The sequence below is a fragment of the Podarcis raffonei genome, chromosome 10, assembly GCF_027172205.1.
Source record: "Podarcis raffonei isolate rPodRaf1 chromosome 10, rPodRaf1.pri, whole genome shotgun sequence".
In the NCBI taxonomy this organism is placed as follows: Eukaryota; Metazoa; Chordata; class Lepidosauria; order Squamata; family Lacertidae; genus Podarcis; species Podarcis raffonei.
The window spans coordinates 71214362-71234567 of record NC_070611.1 but is presented as its reverse complement, the minus strand read 5'-3'; the positions used below and the strand labels follow the sequence as shown (position 1 = coordinate 71234567).

Sequence of the window (20206 nt, the reverse complement as noted above, 5' to 3'; positions counted from 1 at the left end):
GGCCTACTTGGTACTTTCAGGTGATTTCTAATTATTTATATTAGAATATTTATTCAAGTAATCCTGAAATTTCTTCCAATATTCTGGCGTGCGCTTAAAAGCCAGCCACCGCCGCTGCCAATCCTGGTTGCAAAGAGACCTTTCTCCTCCTTGCAAATCGGGGCTCTGCAAGGCACTAGTAATAATAATAATAATAATAATAATAATAATAATAATAATAATAATAATAATAATTTATACCCCACCCATCTGGCTGAGTTTCCCCAGTCATTCTGGGCAGCTTCCAATCAAATGTTAAAAACAATACAGCATTAAATATTAAAAACTTCCCTAAACAGGGCTGCCTTCAGATGTCTTTTAAAACGAAGATAGCTGCTTATTTCCTTCACATCTGAAGGGAGGGTGTTCCACAGGGCGGGTGCCACTACTGAGAAGGCCCTCTGCCTGGTTCCCTGTAGCCTCACTTCTCGCAATGAAGGAACCGCCAGAAGGCCCTCGGAGCTGGACATCAGTGTCCAGGCTGAACGATGGGAGTGGAGACGCTCCTTCAGATATACTGGACCGAGGCCGTTTAGGGCTTTCAAGGTCAACACCAACACTTTGAATTGTGCTTGGAAATGCACTGGGAGCCAATGCAGATCTCTCAGGACCAGTGTTACGTGGTCCCAGCGGCCACTCCCAGTCACCAGTCTAGCTGCCGCATTCTGGATTAGTTGCAGTTTCCGGGTCACCTTCAAAGGTAGCCCCACGTAAAGCGCATGGCAGCAGTCCAAGCAGGAGATAACCAGAGCATGCACCAGTCTGGGGAGACAGTCTTTGGGCAGGGAGGGTCTCATCCTGCGTACCAGGCGGAGCTGGTAGACAGCTGCCCTGGACATAGAACTGACCTGCGCCTCCATGGACAGCTGTGAGTCCAAAGTGACTCCCTGGCTGCGCACCTGGTCCTTCAGGGGCACAGTTGCCCCATTCAGGACCAGGGAGTCCTCCACACCTGCCTGCCCCGTCACCCAAAAACAGTACTTCTGTTTTGTCAGGATTCAACCTCAATCTGTTAGCCGCCATCCATCCTCCAACCGCCTCCAGACACTCACACAGGTCCTTCACCGCCTTCACTGGTTCTGATTTAAAAGAGAGGTAGAGCTAGTCCCCACTTTCCCTGAGCGGCGCTTCCTTGCGCTGCTTTTCTTGCATTTTTTATTTTTATTTTTTGCAAAGATTTGACGCGCGTGTCGTGGCGCGGGGAGGAAAAGCAAAGCTAGTCCCCACTTTTCCCGAGCGATGCTTGCTTTGCTTGCACTTTTCCTTTTCCTTTCTCCTTGCAATCGGGGCTCTGCAAGGCGCTAGTCCCCACTTTTCCCGAGCGGCGCTTCCTTGCGCTGCTTTCCTTGCATTTTTTATTTTTATCTTTTGCAAAGATTTGACGCGCGTGTGGCGTGGCGCGGGGAGGATGTGCAAAGCAAGCAGGAAGTTCAAAGCCTGCTGGAGACATCCGACTCTTTCCGGGTCAGTTTTCACTTTCTTTCTGTCGCCCTCCCTCGCCACCTTCCTTCCCTCCCCTCCCTTCCCTCGCTTGCAAAACGAGGAATATTTTTTCACTTCCTGGGGTCGGCGGATGAGCTGCTCCAGCCTCCCACCTCCTCCGAAGGAGCCTGGAGTCGGACATGTTTCTCTTTTTCTTCCACGAAAGCGCTTTTTCCTCCTTTTTCCAAGGGGGGCTTTGCAGATCGGGCTCCCCCCGCTCGTCTTAAGACAATAGGAGGAGGCGGCGGCGAGGCCATCTTTACGCGCGATCGTGCGCTTTTGCAACTGGCCTCTCCAAACGCCCGGACGGGAAAAGAGCGCAGCTGCTATTCCATATATTAATATTATTTTTTTGCAAGTTACTTTCTGGCTGTTCATTTCCCCCCCTGCAAAGTGCGCGGCCTGCGGTTGGGGATCGAGACTTGCATCTCCCGTCTTGCAATTTTCGCATCCCGAATAAATCGTCGGGGATCCTTTTTCGGATAGCAGATCGCGCTGGAGGACACCCCGTCTACCTCCCTTTTAAATAATGATGATGATGATAATGATGTAAAGCGACGCCCGCAAGGGGAAAGGGGGTCGTTGACGCGGGTTTGCTCCGTTCTCACGTGAAGGAATGCACGGAAGGCCCGGCGCTTTAGCGGAAAGGAAAGAAGGGTGAAAGTGGTCGCGGAGGTGTAAAGGAGCAAGAATCCGAAAAGGGGGGAAAGGAAGGAGAGGGGCCGGATCCTGATCGCTCGTTGACCATGGGAGATCCTCGGAGCAACAGCCAAAGGATTTTGACACCTGTTGCGGGTGAGTGAGGATGCGCAAGCGGGACGACGCGTGTCGGGCGATGCGGGGATGTCTTTACCTCTCTCTCTTTGTGGTTTGCTCCGAAACAATCCCCCTTCACGGTTCCCTCGCGAGTCAGTTGCGCGCGATCCTGTGCTGGCACGCGATCCTACCTCCAGCAATGCGCCTTCGCGTGGGTTGAAATTAAGCGTGGATCGGAAGGCAGGATCGGAACCCAGGATTGGGGAAGAGCTCCTGCGCGCAGAAATGGCAAAAAGCTCCCAGCGATCGGCGCTTTAACCCGCGGAATGAAAGCGAAAAGCGAGGCTCACACGCCGGCGTGGAAAGCGCTCCGGCGCAATATCCGGCGTTGGAACGGATGGGAACTGCGCAGGAGCTCTTCTGCCTCTTGTGGGGATCTTCCAGCGTGCGATCGCGGTGGGGTTTTTATCGTTTCCATTCCTTGCAAGCGCCGTTTAGACAAAAAGATCCGGAACTGGCAGTGTGGGGCCTTCTAAAGGATCCGGATCACTGAATCCGGATTTCCCTGGTTGCGCCACACGTTTTTGTTGACTGGCGGGAAGGTTTCAACAAGTTGATTTCCTCCTTGTGAAGTAAGCCCTACTGAGCCATGTGCTTTACTCCCAGGTAAAGCCTGGGGGGGAGAGAGGCGGCTGTCTTAGGGCACTTTTGCAAAATCTGAGATTTTTCTCCAAATGCCCCTACCCGCTTAAGCCGCGATCCTGTGAATATTTACTCTGACGTAAGGCCCTCACTCTATCCAATGGGCCTTCTTCCCTAGGAAGTGCGCTTAGGACTGCGGTGACTGATATTGTCACCTGAGTGTGCATGCTTCTTGTTACAGAACAAGCCATTCCAGTCTCACCCCTGGGTTGCATCGCTTTGGGTCTTTACATACGAGTAAACCCAGTACAATTTGCTTTGGGTCTTTACATATGAGTAAACCCATTGCAAGGACTCGCTTCCTCATCACACCTATATTTTATCAATTCACGTATTGCATTTATATCTCACCTTTTTCTCCCAGGAGCCCAAAACGGCGCAATTTCGCCCCCTCCTCATTTAATGCCACAACAACTCTGCGATGTAGGCCGAGGGGCAGTGGCTGGCCCAAAGCTGCCCAACGAGTTGGGATTCGAACTCAGGTCTCTCGGGTTCTAGTCTGACCCTCTAGGCGTTCCGCCATGTTGGCTCAGCAGGAGATAGGACTTTGAGCGTCCGTGAATTTTTAAATCTGAAGTTGGCCTTGGGAGGGTGTGCTTGGAAATTAAGTGTTTACTCCCAGGGCTGTGTGTGCAGGATCGGAGCCCTAATCCCCGGGGGTTACGATCCTGCGCGCGTTGGGAGGGCCATGCAAAGTGATCCAGTGCATTTGGACTGCCGAAGGGAGTTCCGCTGGTATTCGCAGGGACCACGAGGCTCATCGAATTCAACCCTCTGCAATGCAGAAATCTCATCCAAAGCGCCTATGGCAGACGGCTACTCAAAGAGCAAAAATTGCCATTAGAAAGCTTTATGTGAAGTACGTTGCTTGTTTTTTTAGATGCATGAGTTAGTGAGTTTTTCGGTGCTTCCCTTCGCCGCTCCCTCAACCTCTCCCCCCCTCCACTTTTAAAGAAAACTTATCTGTAAGAGAACAAGCTGTTCTTTGCAGACTGCAAAACGACAGCTTTTAGTTTGTTTTCTTAAGGAAAGGAGAAACAGAAGTACAAATGGCCTTTGTGAAAAGTGTTAACCGCAGGACAAAAATCTAGTAAAAATCAAGGGCGATCTGAACTGTAACTTTGTAAATCAGTGTTTGCTGCAATGATGATTAAACAGACATTTTCGGGTGCTAAGATTGGCAGTGGGAGGAACTCTTGCTTCTTCCACCGAACTCAGAAGCTTGGGATCGGATGGTGGAACAAGACAGTGTCTTCTCTGTGGTAGCTCCTGAGTTGTGGAACTCCTTTCCAACAGAGGTCTGCTTGGCACCTTCATCAGCCAGCTTTCTGCAAGCGCTGAAGGCTCGCTTCTTGTTTCAAACTATTTTTAAATATTGTGTTTTCACTTTCAGTATTGTGTTTTAGTAGCCCGGTATTAGAAACTCGGATATGGAAGCTAAATGGCATTTTAAACTGAGCCTACGGTCGTCAAAGCCAAATGTCTAGGTCATGGGTAGGCAAACTAAGCCCCGGGGGCTGGATCCGGCCCAATCGCCTTCTCAATCCAGCCCGTGGACGGTCCGGGAATCAGCTTGTTCTTACATGAGTAGAATGTGTCCTTTTATTTAAAATGCATCTCTGGGTTATTTGTGGGGCATAGGAATTCGTTCATTTCCCCCCCAAAAAATATAGTCTGGCCCCTCACAAGGTCTGAGGGACAGTCGACCAGCCCCCTGCTGAAAAAGTTTGCTGACCCCTGGTCTAGGTGCTATTTTTTGAAAAAATTGAGCTTGCTATTTTTATTACTGTTAATTTATTTCACTTCATTTCTTTATATTTTAAGGGGGGGGGATAACCAATCAGAAGCCATGCCTTGGTTTTGAACCAAGATAGTTTTTTACTATCTCATTAGATAGTAAAATCCATGTGACATTGCTGTTTTAGGAGTTGTTTTTAAAAGTCTGGAACGGATTAATCCGTTTTGCATGACTTTCTATGGGAAAGCGTGCCTTGGTTTTGGAATGCTTTGGTTTTGGAACGGATTTCCGGAATGGATTAAGTTTGAGAACCACGGTACCACTGTACATTGTTTCTGTGCTTGAGAAATACAATAAAACTCAGAGAAGACATTCTTACAGTGGAAGAATGCATGTTGTCTACTAGCAAGTAAGTCCTGTTGAGTTCAATGGGGCTTGTTGTTGTTTAGTCGTTTAGTCGTGTCCGCCTCTCCATGACCCCCTGGACCAGAGCACGCCAGGCACTCCTGTCTTCCACTGCCTCCCGCAGTTTGGTCAAACTCATGCTGGTCTCTTCGAGAACACTGTCCAACCATCTCGTCCTCTGTCGTCCCCTTCTCCTTGTGCCCTCCATCTTTCCCAACATCAGGGTCTTTTCCAGGGAGTCTTCTCTTCTCATGAGGTGGCCAAAGTATTGGAGCCTCAGCTTCAGGATCTGTCCTTCCAGTGAGCACTCAGGGCTGATTTCCTTCAGAATGGAGAGGTTGGATCTTCTTGCAGTCCATGGGACTCTCAAGAGTCTCCTCCAGCACCAGAATTCAAAAGCACCCATTCTTCGGTGATCAGTCTTCTTTATGGTCCAGCTCTCACTTCTATACATCACTACTGGGAAAACCATAGTTCTAACTGATGTCTCTGCTTTTTAAGATGCTGTCTAGGTTTGCCATCGCCTTTCTCCCAAGGAGCAGGCGTCTTTTAATTTTGTGACTGCTGTCACCATCTGCAGTGATCATGGAGCCCAAGAAAGTAAAATCTCTCACTGCCTCCATTTCTTCCCCTTCTATTTGCCAGGAGGTGATGGGCCCAGTGGCCATGATCTTAGGTTTTTTTTGATGTTGAGTTTCAGACCATATTTTGCGCTCTCCTCTTTCACCCTCATTAAAAGGTTCTTTAATTCCTCCTCACTTTCTGCCATCAAGGTTGTGTCATCTGCATATCTGAGGTTGTTGATATTTCTTCCGGCAATCTCAATTCCAGTGGGGCTTACTCCTAGGTAAATATGCATGGGATCACAGCCTTCTGAGTCTCTGCTGGTGACTGCTAAACCTCTGGTTATGGAAACAGCAGGGCTCTCTCTGTTATTTATTTTCTCTCTCTCCTTCCACCCTGGTCTATTTTAGTGTTTTATAGCTGTTTTAAAGATTACATTCCATTTTTACATTTTTGTTACCATATACATTGCTCTGAGCATTCTGCATGGGGTTGGAATTCCGGCTCAGAACATTTTCGGAGGGAAAAAAAGAAATGAACAGACCTCGAAACTTGTTAGCCTTATTTTTCTCTTTTAACCGATAACCAAGCTGATTATTTGTGCTGACTCGTTAGAAATTCAAAATGGGGTGTATGTTTCAAGCCCATTAAAAGGCTCTTTGCGCTGTTAGCAATGTTGCAAATAAATTGTATACTTTGTTAGATTCAGGTGGTGTGCGCTAAGCTGACTTTTGCAACAGTAATTGAATTCTGTGCAAAGGAAAACTCAAATGTTCTTTTAGCTTCAAAGTATTGTTGTTGTTGTCTAGTCGTTTAGTCGTGTCCCCCTCTTCGTGACCCCCTGGACCAGAGCACGCCAGGCCCTCCTGTCTTCCACTGCCTCCTGCAGTTTGGTCAAACTCATGCTGGTAGCTTCGAGAACACTGTCCAACCATCTCGTCCTCTGTCGTCCCCTTCTCCTTGTGCCCTCCATCTTTCCCAACATCAGGGTCTTTTCCAGGGAGTCCTCTCTTCTCATGAGGTGGCCAAAGTATTGGAGCCTCAGCTTCAGGATCTGTCCTTCCAGTGAGCACTCAGGGCTGATTTCCTTCAGAGTGGATGGGTTTGATCTTCTTGCAGTCCATGGGACTGTCAAGAGTCTCCTCCAGCACCAGAATTCAAAAGCATCCATTCTTTGGCGATCAGCCTTCTTTATGGTCCAGCTCTCACTTCCATACATCACTACTGGGAAAACCATAGTGTTTACTATACAGAACTTTGTTGGCAAGGTGATGTCTCTACTTTTTAAGATGCTGTCTAGGTTTGTCATTGCTTTTTTCCCAAGAAGCAGGCGTCTTTTAATTTCATGACTGCTGTCACCACCCCTTCTATTTGCCAGGAGGTGATGGGCCCAGTGGCCATGATCTTCATTTTTTTGATGTTGAGCTTCAGACCATATTTTGCGCTCTCCTCTTTCACCCTCAATAAAAGGTTCTTTAATTCCTCCTCACTTTCTGCCATGAAGGTATTGATGGCAGAAGGTATTGATGGTGTTCAAAGTATTACTTGCACTGAAAAATTGTGGGAGCAGGGAGAAGGTCAATTTACTAAAATGCAATAGAAAATGGTTGATCCAGTTTCTTTGGGCAGGTGTGTTAGAGACAGGAAAAGTGCTACAAAGAAGTTGCAAGGAAGTTTCCAAAACCTCCTAGAACTTTCAAGATGATACATACTCAACTGCTGATTTTTGTGTCAACTGCGAGCAGTTTGGAGTCCTTTGGACGTCGTGCAAAACCATGGTTTATTGTGACAATAATGATCCTCGCCTCCTCCAGAACCTATATTCTCTTTCCTCCTCTGGCACGCTCAGGGGGAGATTGGAAGCTTTCACTTCCGATTCCAGTTAACCACGGTTTAGCGTTACATCTGCTTAGTCTTAGCCATGATTTGTGATTTGTTTTGCACAGAAAAATAATTTAAAAAAAGGTTTCCCAGCTGGCCTCATTTATCTCCATGTCCGAAAAACCACCAGCTGTTAGATTTCTGTATCAGACTGCTGAAAAGTTCCAGGAATGCTTGCTTTCTCCCCTTTCTGTGCAGCATTTAATAATAATAATGATGATGATGATGATGATGATGATGATGTATACCCCACCCTCCCCAGCCAAGGCCGGGCTCAGGGCGGCAAACAAGCAATAATAAAAACAAGTTGAATGAATACAACTTAACTTAGGGAGATTGCAGAGCAAGTTTGCTGCAACCTTGAGTCTGCACAGGGCGACCTTCCTGGTTTTTGCAGCATCCGAGTGTTAGGTCCTTGAGCCATTCCCCGTGTGATGCTCAGCCCAGCACAAAAACTTGACCTGCCAGTTTAACAGGGTAGTGTCTGTTCGTGGGAAAATGGGTGCTTTTCTGTGACGTCCACCCTTCCTGCATTCTTTTCCTCTTCCCTCCCATCCCGTTTAATTCTTTTAGAAAACACAGCCCTTTAAAACAGCACGTTATTTATTTATTTTAAAATATTTTTATTGATACAACAAGGGGGAAAAAACACAATTACCAAATTACACACAAGAATAACCATAGACACATAATTTTCTTAGCAAACAATAAAGCATATATTGGTCTTAACACTACTAAAGACCCAACCTCCTGTCTATTCCATATTTCGATTTCATATTACTTACTGCCAATACACACTTTTATCATACTTAAACTTATTCTTAATAAATCTAATTTCTTATATCTACCTTGCAACGATTACTGAAGTTCCTTGAATGCTGCGACAGAATTTAAGCTACTATATTTATTTTTCAGATATTCTTTGAAAACCTCCCATTTTGAAGCAAATTCCTGTTTTGATTTATTCTTTATTTTTTCTGATAGACCATCTAATTTGGCATATTCTGTCAGCTTTTGGATCCAATCTTGTATAGAGGGGATTTCATTACTCTTCCATTTTGCTGCGATCAAAACTCTTGCTGCCGCCGTCGCATATAAAAAGATACCCTTCCCCTTTTGTGGAATATCCAAATCTGTTATTCCCAGGAGGTAGGCCTCTGGTTTTTTATTGAAAGAGATCTTTAGCATTTTTTGCAGTTCTGCATGGATACTCTCCCAGAATACCTGCATTTTCCTACATATCCACCACATATGGTAGAAAGTTCCTGAGTTATCTCCGCATCTCCGACAATTACTTGACACATTTTTATACATTTTTGAAAGTTTCCATGGTGTTAGATACCATCGATGTAAAACAGCACGTTATTTAACCGCAGTTAACGAAACGGCACTCTGGTCTCTCTTCCAAATATGTACCACCTAAAAATCATTTTCTATCCAATTGCATTGATGAAAAATAGCAATAGGAAATTTTACTGGGGAACAGAGGTGAATGCAGAAACAGGTGAGACAAAGGAATATATCAAAATTGCAGTCAAAATTTTGCTCCCAGACACCTCTATTTTGGAATGTTTTGGCTCCCAGATACCAAAAACCCGGAAGTAACTGCTTCGGTTTTTGAACGATTTTCGGAAGCCAAACACCTTCCGGGGAGTTTTTTTCTTTTTCCTTCATTGACTTTGCAATCCTCGGTTGTCGAACATTTCAGAAGTTGAGGGGTCTTCCGGAACGGATTACGTCCGACAACTGAGGTTTGACTGTACAGTGGTACCTTGGTTCTCGAACTTAATCCAATTGACTCCCGAAAGCATTCGAAAACCAAGGCGCCGCTTCTGATTGGCTGCAGGATCTTCCTGCGCTCAAGCGGAAGTTGCGTCGGACGTTTGGCTTCCAAAAAAGGTTCACAAACCGGAACACTTACTTCTGGGTTTGCGATGTTCGTGAGCCGATTTGTTCGACAACTACAGTGGTACCTCGGGTTACATACGCTTCAGGTTACATACGCTTCAGGTTACAGACTCCGCTAACCCAGAAATAATGTTTCAGGTTAAGAACTTTGCTTCAGGATAAGAACAGAAATCGTGCTCCGGCGGCAGCAGGAGGCCCCATTAGCTAAAGTGGTGCTTCAGGTTAAGAACAGTTTCAGGTTAAGGACGAACCTCCAGAACGAATTAAGTACTTAACGTGAGGTACCACTGTAACCCATTTGGGAACTCAGGTACCACTGTATATTGAAAATCATATAAAAAATATAACTAATTCTACAAAAGTTATTCTCGGAAGGAGCCGTTTAACAAAGATCCGATCAGTTTATTCAAAGTTACTTCCAAAGAGGAATTCTTGGTGATTTTTTCATTATCAATGCATCTGAATGGAGTGGGCACTGCAAATTTCATAGTGACCTGTTGCTGAAAACACAGGAGAGGTCCCTTGTGCTTGAATCCTGGCCACTGTGAGAACATGATGATGGACTAGATTGGCCATTGACCTGATCCAGAGGATCCTTTTGTGTTCTGAGGAATGATGAATTTTGATTCCAGAATTGCCATGGTCTTGTTTGGTCAATGGAATATTCATTATCATCATCACACATTCTCTGCAATTTTTTCACTTCCCCATCACTGATACTAATTGGTCGGTCTTGATTATAAAAAAGAGGAGCGGCGAATCGTGGAGCTCCCATGTGAATATGCCGGCATGAGTACTGTCACCCATCGCTTCCACATTTCAAACACTGTCAGTGTAAATCTGCTTTCTTAATAATAATAATATAATAATAATAATTTATTTATACCCCACCCAGCCAGTCTGGGCGGCTTCCAACAAAATACTAAAATACAGTACAGTGGTACCTCAGGTTAAGAACTTAATTCGTTCTGGAGGTCTGTTCTTAAACTGAAACTGTTCTTAATCTGAAGCACCACTTTAGCTAATGGGGCCTCCTGCTGCCGCTGCGCAGCTGCTGCACGACTTCTGTTCTCATCCTGAAGCAAAGTTCTTAACCTGAAGCACTATTTCTGGGTTAGCAGAGTCTGTAACCTGAAGCATCTGTAACCTGAGGTACCACTGTAATGCATCAGACATTAAAAGAAACATCCTGGGAGCCAATGTGGGTCTTTCAGGACCGGTGTTATGTGGTCCCGGCATCCGCTCCCAGTCACCAGTCTAGCTGCCGCGTTCTGGGTTAATTAAGACTTTGTGGCCCCGTTTGGTTTCAGGTGCCCTTCAGAGGATGGAAACAGGGCAGCGAACGAAGTTCTTCTGTTTGTTGTTTCTTTCCTAATGGGCGAAGCGCAGCCTGTAAGCAACAGTACTAATTGGCACCCGGCGATGGAAATTAATTTGTGGATTCATTATAAGCGCAGTGTGTTTGTGGGTGTAATAACATAGCTTGTGAAGTTGTGGTCCTGGGAGATGTAAAACGGAATGGAGGTGCCCCTTGGGTTTTTTGGGCTGGTTTTTTTTTTACATTGAGACATCACTAAGGCTCCCTTGGTTACTTCTTTTACATCCTGCTTTAAAATTCCACTGAAATGTGTGGACTGCAACTAGCTCCCTGCCTGAAGGACCTCTGGCTTAAGTTGCTGTTGTTGAAACCCGAAATCCACAATATTTTCTGTGCTCCAGCTACGATTTCGAAGGCATTGGCACAATGCGTGTCCCAAACATGACACATTCCTCTCTTTTTTTAATATAATTTTTTATTAGCTTTTTTAACATATCATTTTCAACAGTGATTAAACATACTTTTACATCTTATTCAAATTTTTGACATCCATCAATCCTGTCTGAAAATTTTCCAATCTAATCTCTCAGTATGCATTTCTTATCCTCCCTATTACATTTCAAACTCAAAACCAATATCTCTATCTTTTTCTACTTTGTAACACTTCGTATATTTCTCCTTACAAAACTTCTTGTAATCCTACTAGCGTAATTTGTTGATTACACACACGACACATTCCATAATCCCCTGCCCCTTAATTCTTTTATTTTTTATTTATTATTAATGTTGCAATACATATATGAACTTTTTACATATTGATACATATACATTATATTCGTAAATTCACATTTTCACATTTCAACGTTTATCCATTTCTTATTCCTTGCCCTGTGTTCTCCCTCCACCCCGCGTGACTTCCTTGTTACTATTTCGTAACTTTATTATTGAGATTGTCGTTTTGTATCTTAATAATTAAACATTCAATCTTATATATCTGCTTAGCTTAGCTTAACTTTGTTGTTGTTTAGTTGTTTAGTTGTGTCCGCCTCTTTGTGACCCCCTGGACCAGAGCACGCCAGGCACCTCTATCCTCCACTACCTCCCGCAGTTTGGTCAAACTCATGCTGGTAACCTCGAAAACACTGTCCCACCATCTCGTCCTCTGTCGTCCCCTTCTCCTTGCGCCCTCCATCTTTCCCAGCATCAGTGTCTTTTCCAGGGAGTCTTCTCTTCTCATGAGGTGGCCAAAGTCTTGGAGCCTCAGCTTCAGGATCTGTCCTTCCAGTGAGCACTCAGGGCTGATTTCCTTCAGAATGGATAGGTTTGATCTTCTTGCAGTCCATGGGACTCTCAAGAGTCTCCTCCAGCACCATAATTCTTAACTTAACTTTGTGAAATCAGTCTATACGTATCAATAAATTCTTGTTGGAGCATCTTTTCGTCATGTATTCTTCTACACATTTCCATTCCTCTTTGAGATTTTGATCAGATTGCATTCTTATTGTTGCCGTCATTTTTGCTAATTCAATCATTTCCAAAAAATTATTTTGCCAATCTTTCAGTGTTGGTACTTAATTCTTTTTTTAAAAAAATGAGTTTATTTTATTGTAGCTTTCTTTGGTGGGTGAGATCACCTTTTTGTCTGTTTTTGTATATGTGTGTGTGTGTGTGTAGATAGGTTAATCGTTGTTGTTGTTTAGTCTTTTAGTCGTGTCCGCCTCTTCGTGACCCCCTGGACCAGAGCACGCCAGGCCCTCCTGTCTTCCACTGCTTCCCGCAGTTTGGTCAAACTCATGCTGGTCTCTTCGAGAACACTGTCCCACCATCTCGTCCTCTGTCGTCCCCTTCTCCTTCTGCCCTCCATCTTTCCCAACATCAGGGTCTTTTCCAGGGAGTCTTCTCTTCTCATGAGGTGGCCAAAGTCGGACATGACTAAACAACTAAACAACAACAACAACAACAACAACAACAACAACAACTTTATTTACATATAATACACGCGGAGCATTCTGACTTAGCTCCTTCCTCTTTCTCATCAAAGAAACAAAAGGACAATCGTCCTACATTCCGGAACACAGTAACACAAACATCCTGTCTCCGTCACTTCCCACACTGTGGAATGAAAACATACACCGTCATGTGATAGACGACAATCCCATCACTGCAAACACGGAGCAGGAATCCTAACATGGTCTGCCCTGACTGCTGGTGGCTCTTGAGAGTTTCCAGCAGAAGTCTTCCTTCCACCCTACTGGGAGATGTCAGCAATTGAAGCTGGGAACCTTCTGCAAGGTAGACTCGATCTTAATCAGTTAATGTAGACCAGGCACCCCCAACCTGCGGCCCTCCAGATGTATTGGCCTACAACTCCCATGATCCCTAGCTAGTAGGACCAGTGGTCAGGGATGATGGGAATTGTAGTCCAAAACATCTGGAGGGCCGAAGGTTGGGGATGCGTGACGTAGACAATATTGATTGATGGACCCTGTTTCTCTGACATTGTCTGAAACAGGTTCTGGCACGAGGCTCTTTGTGTTTTTCCCCGCAGCAGCAAAAGACCTTGCCAGTTCCTTACTGTTGTGTGTCGTCTACTTAACTGCTGCTAGGAAGGTTTCTTGAAACTGATTTTCTGCGAAATCAGATAACTCTGTGGCAAGTACGGGCTCCCTAACCGAACTTCCTTGTTATCTGAAGCCGTCGGATAATATCAAGAGATGCCAGCGGATGCTAATCTACTATATTATTGCTGTTACAGTCGTACCTTGGAAGTCGAACGGAATCCATTCTGGAAGCCCGTTTGACTTCCAAAATGTTCGGAAACCAAATCGCGGCTTCTGTTGGCTGCAGGAAGCTCCTCCAGCCAATCAGAAGCTGCGGAAGCCCGTCGGACGTTCAGCTTCCAAAAGAATGTTTGCAAATCGGAACAATCACTTCCGGGTTTGCATAGTTTGGGAGCCAAAATGTCATTAGTTCCAGGGTGTTTGACAACCAAGGTACGACTGTATTATTATTTATTAGATTTATACCCATAGATCTTCAGTAAAAATACCATAAGGGCCTAGCCCCCAATAATATACCTATTTCTTTAAAGGTAAAGGGGACCCCTGACCATTAGGTCCAGTCGTGGCCGACTCTGGGGTTGCGGCGCTCATCTTGCTTTATTGGCTGAGGGAGCCGGTGTACAGCTTTCGGGCCATGTGGCCAGCATGACTAAGCCGCTTCTGGCAAAACTCAGAGCAGCGCATGGAAACACCCTTTACCTTCCTGCCGGAGCGGTACCTATTTATCTACTTGCACTTTGACGTGCTTTCAGACTGCTAGGTTGGCAGGAGTAGGGACCGAGCAACAGGAGCTCACCCCGTTGCGGGGATTCGAACCGCCGACCTTCTGATCGGCAAGCCCTAGGCTCTGTGGTTTAACCCACAGCGCCCCCGTGTCCCATCATATTTCTTTACTTACTATTAAATTTCATAGAATTATTGTAGAGTTGGAAGGGACTCTGTGGGTCATCTATTCCAACCCCTTGCAACATAATAATGTCAGCTAAAGCTTCCATGACAGATGGCCGTCCAACCTCTGCTTAAAAACCTCCAAGCAAGGAGAGTCTGTTCCACTGTCAAACAGCCCTTACCGTCAGAAAGTTCTTCCCGATGTTTAGTCGGAATCTCCTTTCTTGTATCCTGAAGCCATGGGTTCGAGTCCTCCCCACTGGAGCAGGAGAAAACGAGCTTGCTCCATTGAGATATCTGAAGATGGCTATCTCCCTCTTCTGCAGGCTAAACATACCCAGCTCTCTCAACCATTTTTCATCTAAGGAGGTAAAGGTAGCATGCCGAGGTCCTTTATTCCTCACGACGACCCTGTGAGGTTGGTCAGGCTGGGAGGCAGTGTCAAACCCAAGGCCCACTCACTGAGCTTAACGACCGAGTGGGGATTTGAACCCTGATCTCCCAGGTCCTAGTCTTTCACTCGTAACCACAACACCTCATTGACTCACAATGGAGGCATTGAAGATAAGTGTAGTTTTGCACATGTCTTTTATAGCTTAACCTAAAGGTTCATGAAAGTTTGGCTCTCCGGCAGCTTGGTTTGTTTGCAGAATTATACCGACAGAGCAAAATGGGCAGCACCTAAAACATTAGATGCTTTATAACTGCATATCTATCAATCAATCAATTAATCAATCTTTATTACGGTCCAGAGACCCAACAAATCGTTACAAAGCAATGCACAATTCAGACAGCCTACCTCCAGGTTAAACAAGCATACGATATACGATATCTTTATTGTCATTGTCCCATACAGAACAGTGAAATTGAAGATCTACATAAAACATTCAAAAACCCCTAAAAACTCTGAAACCCCATTTTAAAATACAATATACTATAGAGACTCCTTATGCTGCGTTTAGAACCAGAATTGCATTTGGGTAGAAAGTGTTTCTCAGGCGGCTAGTCCTAGTCTTTATAACCCTGGACCTTCTTCCAGAAGGCAGAAGCTGAAAGAGATCATTTACGGGGTGCGCACTATCCTGCGCTATCTCTGCCGCTTTCTTATGGCACCTGGAAGCGTAGATTTGGTCCAAGGTGGGAAGAGTGCACCCAATTATTCTCTCCGCAGTCTTTACAATCCTGGACAGCATTGTTTTTTCCCTGACCGTGCAGCTCCCAAACCACACACACAGACCATAAGTTAATACACTCTCCACAGTACAATGGTAAAATGCCATCAATAGGTCCTTTAGGAGATTGTTTTTCCGGAGGATTCTCAGAAAATATAACCTCTGCCGTGCTCTCTTCATCAGGTCTTTGCTGTTTTCTCCCCAGTTTGGTTAACTCCATTCCCAGAAATCGAAACACCAAGACCTGTTCCATGCACTTCTACTCATTAATAAGTGGGTGAATATTCAATTTACATTTCCTAAAGTCCACAATAATCTCTTTTTTTCCCTTTAAGTTAAGGAGTAAGGTGTTTTTCCTGCACCACTCCCCCAACTGCTCAACTACCTTCCTATAGACCGCCTCCCCCTCTCCAGCCGTGATTAAACCAACCATCGTTGTATCATCTGCAAGCTTAATGATCTCATTACTGGGGTATTTTGTTCAGACTTAAAAATACGGATCATTTGTTCTTGCAACCACTGATAAAACCTTCACCGCTGCTAATGTTCTAGCGTTTGTCCGGTCTTCCAATAGGAACCTGACATAGTGAGCCTCTGATTTTCCCGGGAAAGGTACCAGCAAGGGTAATATCAGTTCAGCCCTGGCTTGCTCATATTTCGCACAGTGCAGCAAAATATGTTTTATAGATTCTGTGTCTTGAGCACACGAGCAAAGTCTGTCCTGCTAGGGAACTCCTCTCAACCTGCCATCCAACACTGCAGAAGGAAAGACGTTTAGTCTGGCTTTGGTGAATAACCTTCGATAATTTGGTACCGCCAGGTTTTTAATGTAAGGTGTTAACTTAAAGACATGCCCATATTGTACTCCTACTGCCAGCAGACTACAGATTGCGTGTGATCGCAAGTCACTGTGTGTATTATCCCATAATCTTTGCTTTAACGTCTTTAGGGCGCCTTCATAACCTGGGTAATAAAGTTTTTTTGGGGGGGGGTGACAGACCAATAGAGGTGGCTTTTCTAGCCATGGTTTTCTGCCATTTGCGGACAAACTCCTCATTGGTCAGGTGTTGGTTCAAACCCTTCCCAAGATCAAACACTGAAATCCTGAGCCAATGTTTTAGGGCAGAACACTATGCTTTAGTTGAAATTGGGCATTCACCAGCTTCTAACAGAAGTATGGAGTTGGGGACACAGTTGGGTACCTGCAGCAGAGATCGTAGATATTTTGCCTGAAAGGCATCTAGCTTAGGCAGGTCCCCATTACATCAGACATTTGCAGCGTACAGGAGTTGGGAAACTGATATATACCGTATTTTTTGCTCTATAAGACACACCAGACCACAAGACGCATCTAGTTTTTGGAGGTGGAAAACAAGAACAAAAATATTCTGAATCTCAGAAGCCAGAACAGCAAGAGGGATCGCTGTGCAGTGAAAGCAGCAATCCCTCTTGCTGTTCTGGCTTCTGGGATAGCTGCACATAAGACGCACACACATTTCCCCTTACTTTTTAGGAGGGAAAAAGTGAGTCTTATAGAGCAAAAAATACGGTATATATATTTGCAAAGTAAGGAGCTACTAGTAAACTTTGAATTTAAGGTTAAAAATCCTGGCATGGTTGCTTTAAAAAGCAAGTTCTGCCTACAATTAATATGCTTTTGTCTCTGGTACGGAGCTTGCGTGGCTGCCTGAACAGAATAGTTTCACTTTTATTTCTGTTTAAATCAGTTTCGCTTTTCACTGAAATCAACGGCTGCCGAAGCACCGAACACATTTCCCTCCCATTTGTTAACACTGAATGTTTATTTGGTTGTGGTTTTTCTTTTGTGTAAAACCTGAATACAGTGTGCCACTTTCAATCCCTCTGACAATGCTTGTGGCATGTAGCTGTCAACTTTTCCCTTTTCTTGCGAGGAATCCTATTCGGAATAAGGGAATTTCCCTTAAAAAAAGGGAAAGAACAGCTATGTCGTGGCATTTCACACTGGTTTTTCTCTCCTTCCTTTCAAATCTGCAAAGGGCAGATTGATAATTTGATGATCCCAAAGCATATAAACTGATCATCATTTTGGAATTAAAATTAATTTAGCATGGAATCACTTTTAGCTCAAGTTTTTTGCCTCCTTGATAATGCACTTGCGGTTTTTAAGAGTCAGGGGTGAGGAGGAAGGTTGCTAAATTTGCTGATGATACTAAAATATAAACACAAAATTAATAATGTGTGCAGACAATGTTGGCAACTGGCCTCCTATCAGGGCACTCATTATTTTAATGCTGGCTCTAAATGTGTGTTATTGTATTATTAAACTATTGCTTTTAACTAATGTGTTGGTATTTTAAAATGATGTTTATAAAATACTGCCAGCCGCCTTGAATCCCAACTTTGGGAGAAAGGTGGGATAGAAAAACACTGAATGAATGAATAAATCAATTTCTGTACTTTTCATGTGGAACATACTAAAGGTTTGTTTAAGGGTTGTGCAGATTCAGGAAGGATTGTCCTATATGCATTAAAATGGCCAAAAAAATCCAATGTCAAAAGCAAGTTGACCTAAGTCGCCACACCTTCAAAACATATATATTTGTAAAATCAGCAGTTTACAAAACATGTGTTGCAAAGTAAAATTACATATTACTAAAATGCACATCAGGTTTAGATGTCTGGGCAGGCTTGCCTGAGCGTAAAACATGCCAAAAGCAGTATAGTGAAGTTGAATACCCTTAATATCAAGTGGCAGGGAGTTCCAAAGTTCAAGCACTACCACACAGAAGGAGCAATTCCTTGCAAGTGTGGAACAGACATTGTGTGGTGCTTTCACTTCCTGCTTTTTGTTACTCTTTCGCTCTCCCGAGAAATCCTGCGGTAGAGTCCTTCCTGGACAATAGCGCCTTTGACTTGAACTTTTCTTTTTTTGAAATGCTTCCCCACTTCCTGCTTGCAGAAAATTAGTATATCGGAGAACTGGGTCTGTGAAGATATTAACTTCCAGTGTGCAGATCTGCAAACAAGGGCTTTCTGTTTTTTCCAAACTGAAGTCTAAATTTATAACGCACCGGAAGCACGGCTGTGTGATAAGTTAATATACCGGTGAACAAAAGGTGGAGATTTAACAGCTTCCCAGGGGGTAGCTCAGCTGAACATACTTTGCAGATAATTTGCAGGCACGTGTTTCCAACTTTGTGCTCTCCCGATAAGGAATAAATGATGATAAACCCTCCCACAAACCAGCAAGCTATTTCGGATTTACCGGTACCCTCCCACTTAGAGCTCTGCTAATTATGCAGAGCCTGCTAACGACCCAGAAGGAACCTCCCACGGCTAGATAATCAAAGAGGCAAGGTAAACGAAGAACTGGAACGCTCTTCTTTCTTCCCCCACCAGTGGGGGAAAAAAAGAGGGGGAAGAGTTTTTGTTTTTATTTCCTGGTGGCGTTTATGTGGTTAAAGGTAAAGGGACCCCTGACCATTAGGTCCAGTCGTGGCCGACTCTGGGGTTGCGGCGCTCATCTCGCTTTACTGACCGAGGGAGCCGGCGTACAGCTTCCGGGTCGTGTGGCCAGCATGACCAAGCCGCTTCTGGCGAACCAGAGCAGTGCACGGAAATGCCATTTACCTTCCCGCCGGAGCAGTACCTACTTATCTACTTGCACTGGTGTGCTTTCGAACTGCTAGGTTGGCAGGAGCAGGGACCGAGCAACGGGAGCTCACCCCGTCGTGGGGATTCGAACCGCCGACCTTCTGATTGGCAAGGCCTAGGCTCTGTGGTTTAACCCACAGCGCCACCCGCGTCCCTGTTTATGTGGTTGGTTCCCCCTAAATAGCTTTCCTCTGTATTAAAAAGGAAGGGTGCATTTTTAATTTAAAGAAGACAATCTTTTTGCTTGCTTGCACTCCCTCCCTCCCACCCAGAGATTGGTGGGATGACGGCATTTTGGGGGGGCCCTTCTGTTGGGGTGGGCGATGGAGGGGAGAAGATTTAGCTGGCTGCCTTATGCTGAAATGGGAGGTTGGGTACTGTGTGCGAATGATGGGGAGGGCGTTTTTCAGTAAGCAGTGCAGGCAAATGTGTGTCTACTCACAAGCAAGCCTTACTGAATTCAATGGGGCTTACTCTTCGGATAGTAGAAGTTTAGTTTTTGTTTTTTGAACAATGGACAATTCAACTCTTTATTGATATGTGTGCGAGTAACTGAGAGAATAAACACAAATTCTATACATTTCTGTCTCCATGTGCCCCAAACAAGTTTAACCTTTCGGAGTGGAAAATAAGAACTTCCATCTGAATCGTACATTCTGGCTGACCTTCAGGCCCTTTTGATAAATGAGATAATACTCACACTTGACAATATTAGGAATTTAGTTTCTAACCGTGCAGTCTTATCTCCTCAACCCTTGAGATACCATACAAGTTAATTTGTGCAATTATATAAATGGATGCAAAATACATTCAGATATCTTGACAGGGAAACATTCCTATATAATATGAAGTTGAGATAAATTATGGCCAAGAAGTACAAATCATGAAATACATATTACAATGATTACTCAAAAAATAATGACTTCAGAATCTGATTTAACTTGAGTTTTTGGGTAATAGTAAAATAAACTGGGTAAAAGTTAGAATTATAGGGGCGAGTAGAAGTTTAGTTGAATTCAGTGGGGCTTATGCGTGCAGAGGCAACTTGGCTAGTAAATCACTTAAACTTCTCATAAATTAGTTGAAAGTGTATTAAATAGTATACTATATGGAAGCTTATTTAATTTTACTAAATCTACTACTTCTGCCACCGCCC

General features: G+C 44.5%; 1 protein-coding gene across 4 annotated transcripts in view; it reads left to right on the top strand.

The window, feature by feature from the left end:
• The first annotated feature begins 1529 nt into the window (after positions 1-1529).
• The window catches only part of TASOR2 (transcription activation suppressor family member 2), a 60556-nt gene continuing 41879 nt past the window's right edge, over positions 1530-20206 (top strand). For all 4 annotated transcript variants that reach the window (XM_053405068.1, XM_053405070.1, XM_053405069.1 and 1 more), the window contains exon 1: positions 1530-2316. The gene's annotated coding sequence lies outside the window, so the exon portion shown is untranslated. The remainder of the gene's footprint in view (positions 2317-20206) is intronic.